The sequence below is a fragment of the Pelobates fuscus genome, chromosome 3 (genome assembly GCF_036172605.1).
Source record: "Pelobates fuscus isolate aPelFus1 chromosome 3, aPelFus1.pri, whole genome shotgun sequence".
NCBI lineage: Eukaryota > Metazoa > Chordata > Amphibia > Anura > Pelobatidae > Pelobates > Pelobates fuscus.
This window is the reverse complement of record NC_086319.1, coordinates 127,445,316-127,462,701: the sequence shown is the minus strand read 5'-3', so window position 1 is coordinate 127,462,701 and position 17,386 is coordinate 127,445,316.

Here is a 17,386-nt window from a genome sequence, read left to right as displayed (position 1 = left end):
AGGAAAAGCACTAATTTTACATCAGTTTGTGTGTTGTATTATTAATTTAATTATTATTATTATTATTATTTTGTATAAAGTGCCTATGTTTTATCAGAGTTCACCGAAGGATGGAGCAAGCCACAAGGGCTAGAAGACTGCACTCTGAGATTCTTACCTATATCTTAACAAATTAAAATAAATGTTTGCCTATCAGTTGGCTACTAAAATCTATTCATTACATGTTTTCCTAAGTAATATTGAGTCTTTGGCTTCTAAAAATGAATCTTTAGTTGCTTCTCAAACTATGGGTATTAATAAATAAATCATCAAAAAAAAAAAAAACACCCAATGCTGCACTTTTAACCATTACAGGCAACATTTAGTGATAATAATGTCTGGTGTACTACAGAGAAGAGTAATGATTATGATCCGTTGTGATATTTCCAAGTTAACAATGGCTTATTCTATCTGAAAACTTCCTGTTTTTACTTTAAAAGCCACGATAGGTTAAGAGTGGGTCAAGGCAAAATATAGGTAGGGTCAAGTTAGTATCGTACCATTTACAACCCTGACATCTCTGTTCAAAACAACGTAATTAAAGTCTAGTACAAAATTGCGTAAAAGCTTTTCTACACTACAATAGCACATCTTAAATTCTGATGCTGCTGCCCCAAGCAGGTGCAAGTAGACCTAGGTTATCTTTCACTGAAAAATAAAACACATCTGTTTATCTCTAAGGTAGCCTGTATTACGTTTCCCTGATTTTTATCTGCTACGAGTTCCTTCAGGAAAAAGAAAACAGTGATTCCACTTGGTGGTCATGAATGTGTACAGCTGTTCTTGTCTTTTGATTGACAAATGCTTTAGCAAAGGCCATGCATCTGATACGTCTCTGTGAACATCCAAGCATTTGAACAAGTGCTTCCCATTTTGTATGTGACAGGGAGAGTGCCGCAGGTGATGATCCGCAACAATTCAGGTAACATGGGCCCTCCTTCTATAGTAACACTTGGCCTAATTAGCTGCCACTTGACTTATCAAGAGGGCATTGTTAGAATGAAAACCTAGAATGCTCAGGATACATACATCTAGGCTGACTGCAAACAGAAGGAAGAAAAGATATTTATCAGCTGAAATAATTAATTAAATACTAATTAGCCTTTTCTCTAAATCACTTGAAAGTAGGAGAGTAGGAGGTGAATTGTTGTCTAGTCTTCAATTGAAAGGTTCTAACAAAATTATATATAGAAAACCTATAAAACTTATTTTCATTGTCATTCTAATTGTAATGAGTAGAGTGATTTATTTTTAACTTCTGTTTTTTGTTTTATTTTTAACTTCTGTTATATGTGCACAGCACATGGGGAAAAAAAATGTCCTTTGTGAAATATGTAAAAGAACATACACTGGTTGATGTTTTGATATTGATAGTCATTGCAGTTGTTTAATGTGTATTAAGTGTAGCCCCGATTCAAAGATTTGTAAAACTAGAGGAAAGGTTCACACTAAAACTGAGTTTTTATGAAATCTGGGTTGCCTTGCAACTAACTATAACTTAATGTTTTACAAAATGCTCATTAAATAATCAAATTTAGGCTACGTTCAGCCAATAAATCACTATAAATGTATTTTTGTAATATTGAATGATTTTATATTATGATTTTATTATGAGTTCTTATTTTTAAGAATATTCAAAATAAACATAGAAAGCATACAAAAAAATTAAATAAAGTGATGGATAACTCCTAATTTGCCACCTGAAAAGAAAAATATTTCTAGTTTAATTAGGAATTGTTAGCCAATACAAATACATTATTTTTGCTTATTTTAGTTAAAGCAATACATGTCTGTGCACATCAAATGCTGTTCTACCTAATATTTACAAACACAGTGACTTAATTTTCTATAACTATGCATTCATCAAGAAAAAGAACGTGTTACTCTTATATTGCCTTCAAGGATAACAGTGATTGAATTATGTGCAGATATTTATTCTGTCTCTATAAACTTCCATTCTAATTTGTAAATGCCAATTAATAAGATATGCAAAAAAATAATAATTTAGTTTTGTGTGTATTTTTCTAAATTAACATTGCATTCTTCCATTGTAAGACCAATACATCATATAAAGTATTAAAACTGTGATGACTTTTAAAGATCTATCGCTGTTATAAGGGATTAAACAACATCAACTTGGAATTCATCCAAGTGGAAAAAAAAGACACCTGCAACCACAATGAAAAAGAATAAAAGACCACCCTATTATCTAGAACAGGAAGTGGTCAGAGAAGTAGGACTGGAAACAGAATAACCCTGAGAAAATGTGGTGACAGTATATCTATTAAATTAAATATAGATGCTTCATTTGGTGGGGAAATTCTCTAACACATATTTCTTGGATCTATCCATTAGATCTATCTATCTATCTATCTATCTATCTATCTATCTATCACCATTTCTCTATTTAAGAGAGAAATTGATCAAAAGACAAGACAGACTGAACGATAGATAGAAGAGAGATAGATAGATCTAAGAAATATTGTGTTGTTTTTTTCATACGTTAGCCATAACATCCAAAAGTATATTGCAATAATCTGTATATTGGATAGGAGTCAACTTATGTTGTACCTTTGTGCACAGTATGTATTTACAAAATTCCAAGTTTTTAGCCAGACTACACACATTCTTCATGTCCTGCTAAGATTTCTATTGAATTAAAATGTTTAGGAAACAGCTCAGTTTACTATGACCATAATACCTTATTTATGATCCACCTAGTTATTCTTTAATGCTATGACCAAATAATTTAATAATGTAATACATCTAGTAAGGTGTCCTGCATGTTAATATATATATATATATATATATATATATATATATATATATATATATATGTATATATATATATATATATATATACACAAAATAAACAATACACAAGATCCAGTGCACTCTCCTATCTACCAAACAGCAACTTCAATGTTGACAGATTTTAGTCGTTTTTAAAAGTTTTTTTTTAAAAAACACCTTATCTAGGCAAAAAATAATGGGGATTTAGTTACATTATATGATCATACATTGCATAAGCCTGCCACAACGTCAATGTACCCCATCTTTGGCAGGTCCTACTCTCACAGTCTAATGTCTGCTCTTATGAGATTAACCCACTTACTTGGGAAAAAAATTCCATCTGAGGCTCTCTGCAGTACAAGGCTAAATGTTCCATATATATATATATATATATATATATATATATATATATATATATATATATATATATATATATATATATATATATATATATATATATATATATATATATATATTCATTCATTTTATTTAATAATGCCACCAAAGTGAATTTAACATTTTAGGTTAATAGCTGAACTGGACAATTTTTTTAAGTCAACTCATGAAATGGCAGTTCTTGCAGCAGAGAAAGTAAATACAAATACAATGAAATTGAATAAGTTTGAACCCATACATTTGTTAGAAATTTGACGTTCACAAATGTATAGATTCAGTTTTACGTGTGTATCCTGACAGGTTCTGCTGGTTTATGGGTTTCCCTTTTTTCCTGTCCTCTGTTTACAATTGACATTGAGTCATAAAACAATTTCACTATCGATAGAGTCACAGGAAACAGACTCTGTGTCTCTTAGGAATGCAGATGTATATGAATGCTCAGTCATGATGCACAGGTCATACCTATGGAGGATGCATTGATATATGACATTACATCTTGCAACGTGTTGACTCTATTTGTCATATTCCTATATTGCATGCTATACATAAGCATGATCATCCACAATGGGATCTCTGAGTTTCAGGCCAATCATGTATACTTGTCCTACAGGCCAAAAGCTGACATGCCCTTTAATGCACACAGATTCAAACTCAGACATATACACATTCCCAGATATATACACAGATGATACTCTCTCCCATACACACTTAAACACAGATATAAATTCTTATAGAAACATGGAAACATAGAATGTGACGGCAGATAAGAACCATTCGGCGCAACTAGTCTGCCCAATTTTCTAAATACTTGCATTAGTCCCTGGCCTTATCTTATAGTTAGGATAGCCTTATGCCTATCCCACGCATACTAAAACTCCTTTATTGTGTTAACCTCTACCACTTCAGCTGGAAGGCTTATCTACACATACTTATTCTTAAACAAACACAGGCATGCATTATCTTATGCACATATTACAAGACACATGGGAAGATTAATTGTGCACACAAAGCCACACTCATAGAAACACATTGACATACTTACACTCAGATGCTTACTGCCACACTGACACAGAGAGTTCAGTTTAGGCATATTTTAGCTACCCTCCTGTTTCCATAAGTTTTGGGTGCAGAAGTTCCCCTGCTCTGAGGTCTAACAGGTCCTGGCTGCCACGGATCATTGTTTCTTCTCTACTCTATATAGCTCTAAGTATGCTGGAAATAATTAATATAATCAAAATAATGAAGACCCAAATCCAACTGTAGTGTTTTTGCAATTGCTCTTCCAACAGCCAATAGGTGAGAGTAGAAAAAGAAAGTCCAACATGATTCCTATTTTTTAAATTTTCTCAAAACCAGGGCGCATGTGTGAAATTCCAGGAATGCAAGTACCATTTACATGTGGTGATAAAATAATAGCTTGCTACTGGCAAAATATGCTGCAGTTGGGTGTAATTCTTTATACGTATGGAATATTCTTTGTTCTCTTGTTGCTCGGAGCCCAGTGTGTATTGTGTACTCAATAGTAAGCATTGGGACACTTGCAGCTGCAAATAAATGTGATGGTAACCAGGAGGTAAAGGATTGGTAGTCCAGAGTGATGTCCACTTAACGCGTTTCACCTGTAAAAAGGCTTCTTCTAAAGAAGCCTTTTTACAGGTGAAACACTTTAAGTGGACATTTATTATAGTGATTTTATATACAACATTTTATTGTTTTTGTTGTTAAATAAATAGTATATTTTATCCTTTCATCACTCTGGACTACCAATCCTTTAACACCTGGTTACCATCACATTCCCTGGTGGGGATTATACCACCTATGCTACACCAACTAGAGCAAGTTTTGCTCTAGTACATGTGAGTATGCCATCTTATATTTTTTTTTCTGTATTTACCTTATCGATACATATTGCACTATTTGGATTCTCTATGTCTCTCCATATATCATCTGCCTTAGACTGTCAAGACGCCTACTGCTTCATACATATCCTAAGACGGGGATTGTTCCGTCTATGCGAAATAACAGCTGAGCTCGGAGTTAGCTCTGGTAAATGTGAGTGTGCATTCTCTTAAGCACTCTTTCACATACCCACTATACCTACCTTATTGCACTATTATGTTTTATGTTTTTTACTTTGAGGTCAACTGTATAGAGACCGTCACCATAAGATCTGTGTACGTATATTATTTATATCATATTGTCTAGGGCGCGGTTCCCTCCTCTTTTCTGTTCACACTATTCTGCTACACGGCTACGAATCCTTGCATTGGTTACTGCTGCCCAATCCTATTGTTTAAACTGCTATAGTGAGCGCCTAATCCTTTTGTTTTTTAAACAATACTGTTGTAACTATTCACCCTGTTGTCCCTAATCCATACAACCTGCTTGCCTTAAACCCTGGCAGGGCTTCCTACTATACTGCTCTGGATCTGATGGATGCTTTCTTCTGCCTGAGAGTGTCAGGAGAGAGCCAACGTATATTTACCTTCCAATGGGAAGATACCCCTACTAGAATTAAGAGACAACTTACTTGGACTAGGTTCCCTCAAGGTTTCAGAAACTCCCCCACCCTGTGTGGAGAAGCACTCACTCAAGATATGCGTCATTTTACATCTGAGGAAGGCTACTGTGTCCTCCTGCAATATGTGGATGACCACCTCATTGCTGCTACCTCCCAAGACGAGTGTCTACAAACTACCAACCAACTGCTGCTATTTCTGTGGGAAGCAGGATACAAGGTATCCAGAAGAAAAGTCCAAATATGCTGCACAGCAGTCAAGTACCTAAGATTCCATATTTCAGAGGGAAGCCGTATTTTCAGTCCAGAACGCAAAGAAGCTGTTTGCCACATCCCAGCACCTACCAGTCGCCGGAAAGTGCGTGAAATCTTGGGTGCCGCCGGATTATGTCACATGTGGATACCTCATTTCGCAATCATCGCTAAGCCTCTCTGAGGCCTCTCTATGCGAACAAGAGCAACTGACGGCCTTCAGAACCCTGAAGGAGGCCTTGGTCCAAGCCCCAGGCCTTGGACTTCATGCTGGCTGGCCTGACGACACTGCAAAACATGTTATGAGAGACTCTGTACCTCAGTCAACCCTTGCCCTGCTGTTCCTGGTACCCATCTCTGACTGGTCACCCATATATACGGAATTTGCTGGCACTAAATAAATAATAAAATAATAATAATATAGCCCTGCTGAACACAAATGGCTGGAAACAGAACCAGGTCATTTCCTGAAGTGGTACCAATTAGAAGATGGAAGAATAGTTGTACCCACAGCACTGCCATGAACATTGTAAGAGCTCTCCATGTGTCAACCCATGTAGGAAAATCATCCTTGGAGGCTACACTTCTACCTGCCAGGCCTGTCTACAGTAACAGAAGCAGAGTCCAGAGGATGCATGGAATTAGACAAAAATAACCCCCCAACAAGGACCAAGCCAACAACCAGGGATTCAAACTGTTTGAGAATTAATGTTAAGAACCAGGAACCAAACAGAGACAGAACATACATGCAAAACACCTTTATTAATAAATAGCAACAAATGAAATAAACCAAAAGCAAAGTCCAGAAGGCAAGCATGGATCAGGCACCAAAGAGGGTAGTCAGATGAGCTGGAATCAGCGGAACCAGGAGAACGGAGTGCAGCAGAGTCAGGAACAAGGCCAGAAGTCAGGAACCAGGAATACACAGGAAACACAGGATACAGGAAGTCTTCTGGGAAACAGGAAACCATGCAAGGGCAAGGAGGTACTGGAACCTGCTGCTTAAATAGGCTGCAAAACAAGGTGAATAACCATGGAAACGGTAATGAAGGAGCTGATCATTAACAAGCAGCTGAATAGCTCAGACACAGGGAGAGGAAGGGTTGCTGTTTAAAACAGCAGAAAAACCCTGACAGTACCTCCCCCTCAACGACCCCCCAAACCCCATGGGTGGATCCAGGTTTCCTGGGAAAGCCGTCATGAAAGGAACAAAGGAGGGATGGGGCATTGACATCAGAGGCTGGAACCCAGGAGCATTCCTCTGGACCGTACCCTCTCTAGTGCACCAAGTATTGGATCTGTACTCTGAACAGTCATGAATCAATGATTCTGCATATTTCTTCGTGGTTATCAACCAGAACAGGAGGTGGACGTGGGACCGAGGGGGTATAGAGATTGACCACCTAGGGTTTCAAGAAGGAAACATGAAATACATTAGAGATTCACATGCAAGGAGGAAGGTCAAGTGCATAGGCTACAGGGTTAACCCTTCGAAGTATATGAAATGATCCAACGAAGCGGGGTGCCAGTTTTTGTGAGGGAACACAGAGCTGTAGGTTGTGGGAAGACATCCAGGCCCTCTCTCCGACCTGATAGGTAGGCACAGGTAGGCGTCTGCGGTCAGCCTGGAGTTTGTAGTTCTGCATTGCGCGTCGCAAAGAGTTATGAATCTACACCCAAGTGGAATGGAGTTCTCTGAGATTTTCCTCCAATGCCGATATCCCTTGTGGCCTGAACGTATCATGGATGGCTGAAACCAACAGTTCACCAAGATCGGGGATAGCCTGGAAGAGGCATTAATAGCACTATTGTGGGCGAACTCAGCCCAGGGTAGCAGATCAGACCAGTTGTTCTGGTGGTCTGAAATATAGAAATGCAGAAACTGCTCCAATGCTTGGTTAGCTCGTTCCGCGGCACCATTGGATTGCGGGTGGTAGACTGAGAAGGAAAGCTGAATTCCCATTTGTGTACAAAAAGCTCTCCAAAATCTGGACACAAACTGGCTACCCCTATCTGAGATTATTACTTTGGGTAACCCATGCAAACGAAAGACCTCCCGAGCAAAAATTTATGCAAGTTCTTGAGAAGTTGGTAGTTTCTTCAAGGGAATGCAATGCAACATCTTAGAGAATTGGTCAACAACCATGAGAACGACCGTATAGCCATGAGAGATAAGAAGATCTACAATAAAATCCAGGGACAAGTGAGTCTAAGAATAACAGGAATATAAGATAAGAATATCATCAAGATAAACCACCACATATTGCTGCAGCATATCTCGCAGAACATAATTTATAAATTCCTGGAAAACCGCCGGAGAATTGCAAAGACCAAAGGGCATTACTAGGTATTCATAATGCTCGCTCCTGGTGTTAAATGCAGTTTTCCATTTGTGGCCCTCTTTTATCCTGACAAGATTATATGCCCCTCTCAAATCGAGTTTAGTGACTAACTCTGTGATCAACGGAATGGGGTAGGCATTCTTAATAGTGATATGATTGAGACCCCTGTAATCTATACAGGGTCCTAACTCGCCACTCTTTTTCACAAAGAAAAATCCGGCCCCGGCAGGAGAAGATGACTTGTGAATAAATCCTCTTGACAAAGCATCGGTAACATACTCCTCCATGGCTTGATTTTCTGCTACAGACAGCGGGTAAATCCGGCCACGAGGTGGAATGGCATCAGGTTGGAGTTCGATAGCACAGTCATAAGGACGGTGTGGCGGCAGAATGCTGGCCTGACCCTTGTCAAATACATCTTGAAATTCCTGGTAGTCAGCAGACAACAAAGAGGCAGAAGATGCGCACAAAACTTTGACCAGTTTCCGGAGACAAGAAAATGTGCATTGCTGGGACCAAGATAAGATCTCAGATTTGTGCCAATCGAAAGTGGGGTTATGCTTCTGTAGCCATGGGATCCCAAAACAACCGGGTAATATGGAGAGGAGATCACTTGGAGTTGGATCATCTCACGGTGTATAGCCTCTATAGCCAAAGATATGGGCACAGTTTCATGTGTTACGAGGCTAGGCTGTAGTGGTCTGCCATCGATGGCTTTGAAAGCTAGTGGATCCGGTATAGCGTGCTCTGAAGCAAAGGCTACCCCGTCCTCCACCGCTGCTTCCACCTACAACGCCACGGTCACCACCTCCTCAACCTATGGGTCACTTAGTATAAACTATGTACACAATAGCAGAGGCTTGTGAAGGCCTTTTCTCCATGCATCAGGAGTTGAGCTCAGTTTGAACAATGAATCTGCTCCTGATTACCCCCCTATGGCAGAGTCAACTGTTGTTCCCGGATCTTGTAGCACAATCTTACGCAGACCCGCTCTTACTGCCATCCCACCCGACTCTCCTTACGAATCCGAAGGGGAACCCTCACCCGCCATTACTTGAAGAGAGACTCTTCCTGGTGGCTTGGACTCTTTCTGGGGCACCTGGCAAGTCGGCGAACTATCGCAGACTGATAGGGACCTCTTATGGGATTCATGGGCACCGGGGACGAGATTATGCTACCTCTCTGCTTGGACCTCCTGGTCCTCTTGGTGCTTGGAATGGAACCTCGATCCACCTACGGCACCTATTCCCGCCATCTTGAATTTCCTGTCGTCGCTTTTTGCAACAGGGAAATCTTATAGAACTATCAACGTAGTTCGATCGGCGATCTCAGTGGCCCATATCCCTATCCAAGGGATTCCGGCGGGTAGGGACCCTATGGTATGTCGATTACTGAGGGGCATGCAGCTCAAATGTCCTCCGGCCTCCAAATACTGGGATGTGGACCTAGTCATCACCTTCTTAAGAGGATGGCCTTCTAACGACAGACTCTCGCTCCGCCAACTTTCGGCCAAGATGACGATGTTACTTTGCCTAGTTTTTTTTTCGTCGGGTAACCGACATTAGGGCCTTTGAAGTTGATGCTTTTTCGATAGGTCCCAAAGGGGTCACCTTCCATGTCTCCCGACGCACCAAATTGAACTCCACCGCCATTTTTTACCCCTTTTTCGTCACAGAACCTCAATTATGTGTGGTTGCAGCCTTACGCAGCTACGTGACAGCTACTGCCTCTCTCTGCCTGACTTCCTCCGGCCAGCTCTTGATTTCCTACGTCAAAGCTCACAATCCAGTTTCCTCTACCACCCTCGCTAGATGGGTACGCTGGATCTTGTCACTGGCAGGCATGGACCTCACTTTCGGGGCTCATTTGGTGAGAGGCGTGGCTGCTTCTTTGCCTATGCAGCCGGAGCATCACTATCAGATGTCCTTCGCACGGCTGACTGGTCCCGCGAATCCACTTTTCGGACCTTCTACTTTAGACAGAACTTCTGCGCGGTGTTTTCTTTGTTACATCAGCGTTAAAAATGCAAAATTCAAAGCCTCCTGTCATGTAATACAATTGAAGATTATGCTAGCTTTAGTGTACTAATAATCTTAATTTTAATAAAGACAGGAGGCGAGTATTTTCCCACCCATACCCACCCTTTCGGTCTTCAGGTATCTCTATGCTATCCTTCTTCAGATTCCTCTATCCTTCTATAGGAAACTAGGTCTCTAGCTCTCCCTTCATCATTCCGACTGTCCAACGTATATTGTGTATCTCTCGTATGTCATGATTCTAATACCATAGGGAGAGAAGTATCGATTACTTGTATATTGTCATAATAGTACTATAGTCTTACTGAAATATGCTATGCAGATGCCTTCCATGTTTTCATGGTCTTACAACTAGTACCTAACCTATTCCACGTTCTCGTTTCAGCGTAATTCAACGTGGACCTACGGTTACCTCTATGTGGATTATCCAAAGTTTATCCTACGTTCCCCATGGTTTATCCTAATTTGTTATGCGGATTATCCCAACTTTATCCTACACTCCACATGGATTATCCTAATTCGCTTGGATTGATTCTCCTGTTACAGACCCAAGACTGATTTTGATTCAGAATTGTTTGAACTTTGTCCGTCTGCGATGTTGCTAGTTGAAAGAGAAGGAGGAGCCTGTTCACTGGGAATACTATACCTCCTACTGTTTTTTGATTGGTTCTTACTATCCTTTTCTTTACTGCTATGGAGTTTAGTAAAGAGAGTTATGCAAAATACTCGCCTCCTGTCTTTATTAAAATTAAGATTATTAGTACACTAAAGCTAGCATAATCTTCAATTCTAGTCTTGGGTGGAAGAGTAACAAATTATTTTTTTGAACATTATTAATGTTACCATCTCTGCTGGAAGACTTATGTAGGGGAAAAAAAACATACAAATCAGAACAGAACACCAGAACTGACTAGCTCACATTTTATGATTTTTCCACTTTATAATTTTTACCCTTACATTTATTATTATTCTCTCAGAAAATGCTGTGATATGCAAATAATTGTACAGTTGATTAAAAGTACACTACGAAGCACCAAACTGTTTATGGTATTACCGTGATACAACACTGTATTTTCTGTACATCTTCATTTACTTGATATATCTCTTTTCTAGCTAATATGATCATATTGTTTTACTTTTGCATGTCAAAACTCAATAAAAATTATGACTAACTCTACCAATCCATTGCCTTCCTATGGGAATGTTTTGTGATTGGCTTAGATAATCACTTCTGATAATGTCAGCCAAGGAGGCAGATGGGGGCGCTGTAAAAAAGGTTTTTACTTTTTTAAAGGGCAACGGGGAGCTAGGAACCATACATGTTTTTTAAAACACTATAGGGTCAGGAAAACATGCTTTTATTCCTGACCCTATAGTGTTCCTTTAACTACACAGTAAAACATTGGGAAATCACTGTGAAATTGCATATTCTAGACCAAAATATCCAAATTGGAAAAATCAAATAAATCAGCTGTGTTTCCAACTCAGTTAGCATGTACTAATCAGGGCATGTTTTAGGTTTTCAAATAATAATGAATATGGTAGGCTGACATTTGTCTGCACTAGGTATGAAGGAACACTATAAATTGGTATGTTATTCTGGTAAAAATTCTCTGAGTTGGAATACTCTTTCCAACACCAGCAGTTAAAGTGATGCACATGCACATTAGGTCTCCCAATCGGATGAAGTCAGAGGAGGGGGAGTGCCGACTCAGCTCCAATGAATATCAGCGCTGGAACCAGGTAAGTGATTGATTTAAGTTTTTTTTTTTTATGTGCAACTGGATGGGGGGGGGGATGGGGACTAGAGGGCACTATAATGTTAGGCATATAGATTCGTATTAATAACACTTTAGAGTCCCTTTAACCTAATCCTCTAAGCTTAACCTCTCCTTCCAATTGTTTTCATTGGGTACAAAGAGGATATTTCATAAACTTCTACACAGCAAGGGAATATTGGATTATTAGTTCAGCACTCACCAAGGTTTTGAACTGACATGAATGAAACTATTGCCTAAGACATGATGAAGCATTTATGAATGGATCTAGATATTACTGTGAGACTTGACATTTATTGTGATCATAACTGTCAGAGATGTTGTAAACTTGTATCCACACAACTGCATTTTCTCCATCCATATTCATTTCCCAAAACATAAATGGTCATACAAGCACATAGACATACATAAAAACAAACTACCAAATGGAAACATACATGCATACAGACAGGCATATATCCTATAAAGCATTCCTGCAAATATTTACACATTGACATACTTAAACTAATACCCACTCACACCTATAACACACTATTTCTAAAATTACCATGCGCTGTTTCTTTTTTTTTTTTTCAATTTGACTTTTTTTATTTTGTCGATAAATGCAGTTTAAGGGGTACAGAAAAAAAGGGAAGCGGTAAACAGTTCTTCTTTACACATGGGGAGCGTGCGGCCCCCAACCATTTGCGATATACAATGTGCAATATACAATATATAACAGAGGTATGCAAGCATAGGAGAGACATAATGCATAATACATATCCTACATGTTACATTTAGGTCATGGTACAAGACGGCGATCTATCGTGTCTTGTGTCATTCGCAAGTCATGTTGGGATGGAGTTCCCTGAGGTCGGTACTGGAGGCTAAAGAGGAACTGTAGATGGTTAGGGGAGGCAAGGGGAAGCTAGGTGGGTAGGGAGGAGGCTGGGGGGTTTATGTCCAGCTAATTCTGTAGAAGTGGCTTGTAAGGCTTTTCGGTATAAGCGGTATATAATGTATCTCAGCATATTTGTATGGGGTTGGTATAACCACCCATATGTCTGGACATGAGTTGTTTAAGGCTTTTGTGTAGACCTATGTTGGGTGTTTCAGTTCCCAATTTTCCCATACTTCGTGTCTCCAGCTTTCATTAGGTGGGATTCGGGAGAGGTTCGATTCATATTTCCCAGCTTGAGAGAGATGACGTATCACCTCCTGCATTGTTGCATTGCTGGGTGACAGCCAATTTTTTGCGATAAAGTATTGAGCTGCTACAAGTACGTGGAATATTAGGTATTTAATTTGCTTGGGGTATTCGGCTTCAAACATGAGCAGGAGCAGAGAGGTCGGGGAGTTCGGTATTGTTACTGAAGTGTGTTGGTGTATTAGGGAAATCACCGCTTTCCAATACGGTTGAAGTTTCGGACATTTCTACCAAGTGTGTATGAACGTGCCCAACTCCTCCTTGCAGCGCCAGCAGATGTTGGAAGCTTTTGGGTCTAATACCTAGAGGTAAATTTGAAAAATGTAGTTCCAGGTCAAGTCAGAAATACCTAGAGGTAAATTGAAAAATGTACAGTCCTTTATATTTCTAGTTAGTTTATATTTTCCATCTACTCCATCCTGAGGTAAAATTGTCTCTTAGCCAATCAGTGGTGTACCTTACTGAAGCAGTCGGAGGCTTTCTGTTCGAGGAATCTCAGGGAAGCAGAATGACAGGGGTTGAGCTTAATGGCACTAGAGAGAATACTTTGGGACTAAATTGTTCAGAAATGATTAACCCCTAAAGGTAAGTCAGCACCAAGTATCTCCTGGCACCATATGAACTTAATTCCAATTAAGTTGTTGTGGTGTAAGAGGTGTTCTTTTAATTGATTACAGAGGATATGATGCTATTGTCATGCAAAAAGCTAAATAAATAGCAATCACCCTAAAACCCAATAAAATATCCGCTGTCATTTAGCACTTTGCCCAAAAAAGCCCATGAAATGCCTTGTTAAAATGACTGTAAGTGCATGTCCGTTGCATGTTAAATAATCTGAAATTCAATGTTAAAAATGCTACTTTATTAATTAAGCATAAAAATAAATTTTGTGATTTAGTACTTATTAAATTACTGAATTGAACATATCAATCTCTTAAATCTTTTTTTTGTATTAATTCTATAATACAAATAACTAAAGGTGCACAAGTGCAACTGTTTTTTTTTAAACTGACAAAACTAATCTAGGTTTTAATCTATTTGTGAAACAAAGTTGGTAATAGCCTTAGTTCAGAATTAGCAGCAGTAGAAAGTGTGAAACTTTTCCTAGAAAAACGTGGAATGATAAGAATGCTAGTTATCCTATAAAGAAAGGACACATCTGAGGATTTGCCAAATCCTTATTTAGGAAATACAGAAAAACCTATAAGCCTCAAAACAAACCTTAATGAAATTGCTTCAAAATGAGTAAATGGGGTAAAAAGCATATACTGTGCATATCTAGGTTAAACTTATACAACATAATAATTACAGAAAACAGACCCAATACTTTGCAACGTAAATTTATGTTACGCATTCTAAAGAAATAGTCAGCAAATAAAAGCTGGAAGAAGAAAAATATCATTTTTAGAATAAGACGTTTCAAGGACATAGATTCACTCTTTTATAAAATAGATGGATGATTGGCGTTACCATAAATAGTTTAAAATATAATTTGATATATAGTGTATTTCTGATTTAAAATCACTGTGTAACTGAAAAAAACTTATAACTAACATTGTATTAATATAAATTAAAATTACAAAAGAAAGACCACATCCAATAAAAAGAAAAAAATATTTACACTGTAAAAATAAACTAAAGTGATAATAGCTCTAACCAAACACTCCCCTGTAAATTTGTAAAATACAGGAGAGCGCACCTTTTAAAAGGTAAATACAAACAAAATACAAGTAATAAATAATAAAAAATTGTGGTATAGACGTTAGCAGCTAGACATAAAGCAAAACTCCTTAATGATCATGCCCTAGTATATAAAATTCAAAAATGTCAGCGCTATATATGGTAGCCTATACAATGAGGCAACCTATAACAATGTGCAGAAAAAAATCATCAACCAAAACTCTGTGATTTTAGTAGTAAATAGATAGAGACACTTAAATCCCACAGTGGTCTAGATTTATGCACTAGAAATATATAAAAACTTGTTTAAGAGTCCATATAGTCTTATAAGGGAGTCTTGAAGGGGTTAATCCTGTGTTGAGATGGGAGATACACTGTAGCTTTTACCTTTAAAAGATACAAAAGAAAACTTTCATAGTGTAAAACCGTTTTATTAGATCACAAGATACCCTTCCCCCCAAATAGGAACCCTTACTTGAGCAAGTTGTGATAATTGTTTCCAATATATCACGAAAAACACATTTGTAAAATCAGAGGCTGTGTAGCCGTTTACCGTCCGCTGCTACTCAGTGATTTCAAAATTCCCGCCCGATCTCAGCGCTGATACGGTGGGTTCTCTCCTGCAGCATAGGAGCGTCAGTGTGTGGACGATTGTAAGCCGGCTATGAACATCAGACCTCTGCACCCGATATCACATCAACGTGTTTCGCCCTCTACATCGGGCTTTGTCAAGATAGTGTATCGGATAAGAACAGCATCTTTAAATACATTTTCTCTTGATCAGCTAGTCAAAAACTGCTGATCAATTAATAGTCTAAAACATATTCAAGGTGGAGGATGAGCAGTATCCTGTCATTATTTAACAATTTAGAAATGTGAATAACATACACGTACTTCATGTTGATTGAAAATATTAAATCACATCTAAAATCATTACGGAGGAAACATTATAGTGCAGAAGATTGTAATAATGTCAAGAGCAATAAAATATATTATAAAATAAAACATGAGGTAGAGAATTTAAGTCTTCTAGACATTACTGCACTTATAGTAATTACTGGGCTTCCTTTTTATATATCCATTAATGGAAAAAAGAGAGGCGCATACATAAATAAAATCAAAGGAGGAAAAGCAAACACCTAATAAAGTATCAATTTCGAAAATACTGTTAATGAAGGTGTATTGAATCTAAAAATGAAGTAGTGACATCTAATGCCTATATCGCTATTCCGGAGGTGTACAAATAGTAAAACAAAGTCTCTGTACCCTAAAGAACAATAATGATCAGGAGAAAGTATATCCATTGTAATAAAATTACCTATATGCAAATGAAGGAAAACACAACTTTCCGTATAGTGATAAATCATTACTAATTCTATCCGGAAAAATTGAAAGGGTCTTTAAAATGAGAAAATGGAAACCAGAAATAATTTGAAATAATTTCTCAGAATGAAATAGAATTCCCTTTATGGACAATTATTCAAAAATGACTCGCCTTAAGTTAAAAGATTCCAGGTCTATGTGCCTTATATATAGGTTAGTTACAAGATATTTACAAGTTCTAGGTCCACATTTAAGCCCAGAGGGGCCAGAGATTTCAAGTTAAAAATCCACAGCATTTCCTGATATATCAATCTCTTGGCTAGTTCTCCCCCTCTCCATGGAACATTGACCCTTTGTATTCCACAGAAAGTAAGACCACTTGGGTCACCCCCATGGTGTTCCATGAAGTGCCTAGATACAGAATGTTTATCAAATTTCCTCTTTATATTGTATATATGCTCGTTGATTCTCGTCTTTAACATTCTCTTAGTTTGTCCTACGTATTGTAGTCCGCACGGGCAACTTAAAAGGTATATCACTTGTTTGGAATGACACGTAATACACTCTTTAATGCTATACGTTTTCTTGGTAACTGAGGACTCAAAGGCAGAAATTCCTCTATATGGGGGACCTGTGGTTTTGCATACATTGCAGATCCCACACTTGAAAAAACCTTTCTCCGTATTCAAAAAATGAGTTATAGGTTTGGTCTGCCTATAACTATGCACCAGCTGATTTCTAATCGTGGGTGCCCCCCTAAAAATAATTGTTGGTTTCTGAGGTAAAAGTGGGGCTAGAATAGGGTCTTTATGTAAAAAGTGCCAGTGCTTGTTGATTGTTCTCCTTAGAAGGTGTGCGTGACTACTGTAGTTAAAAATAATGGGACACTTAAAATTCTGTAGATTCTCCTTGTCTTTCTTAGATGGGTTTATAAGAGTGGTTCTCTCCAGAGCCTTCACTCTATTAAGCGATAGCTCTAGAAGTTCAGGTTCATAGGCTTTTTCTATAAATTGTTGCTTAACTTGTTCTAGCTGTTGTTCACA